This window comes from Chaetura pelagica, unplaced genomic scaffold, assembly GCF_000747805.2.
Source record: "Chaetura pelagica isolate M959 unplaced genomic scaffold, ChaPel_1.0 scaffold516, whole genome shotgun sequence".
NCBI lineage: Eukaryota > Metazoa > Chordata > Aves > Apodiformes > Apodidae > Chaetura > Chaetura pelagica.
In genome coordinates this window covers 13,593-14,915 of record NW_009953654.1, presented here as the reverse complement: position 1 = coordinate 14,915, position 1,323 = coordinate 13,593, and the positions used below count along the sequence as shown (strand labels likewise).

Genomic DNA, 1,323 nt, shown 5'->3' with positions numbered 1-1,323 from the left:
ATGCAAGAGCAGGCACTGGCAGGGAACAGCCTGGGGCACTCGATGTGCCAGGGCAGGCAGTGGGATGCCCCAGGATGGATGGGGTGGGAAGGCTCCTGCCAGTCCTACTCAGCTCCATCCGTCCTGAGGTCCCATCAGGGGGAGCTGTGCTGGGAAGAGGGTCTGTCCCCACTGTTGGCCCTTTTGCCCCCTGTCTCAGGGTGCCCCATGTGGGCATCAGTCACTGGGAGAGCTTTAAGTGGGTCAAAATGATACTTGACAAGTGTCCCTTGCCCCCAGGGGACCTGCATGGCACTGGAAAGCTGCACCACCTCCCTTTTGGGCAGTGTGGTGTCACAACAGCAGCCCCAGCACCTCTCTTTGGGCCCTGCTGCCATGGCACAGCCTGGTGCTCAGCAGGAGGTGGCAAAGGAGGTGCCCATCCAAACCAACATGTGTCTGTGAGCAGCCAGGTTGTCCTTTGTTTTTTCTCCTGGGGAAAAGGCCCTTGTTTTGCTCCAAGGTGCTGCCTGGGAATGGGACAGGTCTTCCTGCCAGGCACTCCATGGAAGGAGAGCATCCCTTCCTGCTCTGCCTTGCCCTGTGCCTCCACACCGGGGGGGTAGGAGGGTCCCAAGCCCCTCCAGGGGCAGAGATGGGATCGCAGGGTGTTTCCCCAGGCCGGGCAGGTCCCTGCGGGGCGCTCACAGACCGGTGGGTGGGAGTTTTGTCCCGGAGGTGGCATTTCCCGGGATGCCCGCAGCCTGGAGCAGAGCACTGGGGGGCAGAGCGGGGCTGAGCGCGGGGCTCCCGCGGGGTCCCGAGGCTGCCACGGTGCCCGGTGGCCGAGCCTGTCAGTCAGCGGGTGTAACCACCCCCCGAATGAGGAAGCACCCAGTGTCCGCGGTGGGGGCGGGAGCGCGGGGCCCGGTGGATGGAGAAGCCCTGATGGCAGAGGCGAGGGGGCAGGCCGGGCCCTCGCCCCGCGGGCAGCGGGATCCAGGTAGGACCGGGCTGGCCCGGGGGCTGGGCTGGCTCCCCGCGGGTACCACCAGGGCTCCCCTGGGGACAGGGCTGCACGGGCCTTGCTTTGGGAATGGGCTCTGTTGCTCCCAACCCCCTTGGAGAGCAGCCCCGGGTTTGAGCGGGATGGCAGAGGTGTGGGTGCCGCCCACGCGGGCTCTGCTCCCTCGTGGCACCTGCCCCGGCCGTGCTGGGCAGCCAGGGAGCAGGTCAGGGTGATGTGGCTGTGGAGAAGAGCATGGGCATGAGCTGTGGGGTGGGGAGGGGGCAGGGCAAAGGTGGGACAGAGTGTCCAGGGGCTGGCGCGCTCGGCAGCACCCC

The 1,323-nt window shown here is 66.8% G+C and overlaps 1 protein-coding gene across 1 annotated transcript in view; it reads left to right on the top strand.

The window, feature by feature from the left end:
* MLXIPL (MLX interacting protein-like) overlaps window positions 1-1,323 on the top strand; it is a 28,855-nt gene that overhangs the window by 20,755 nt on the left and 6,777 nt on the right. The gene's annotated exons all lie outside the window — the stretch shown is intronic.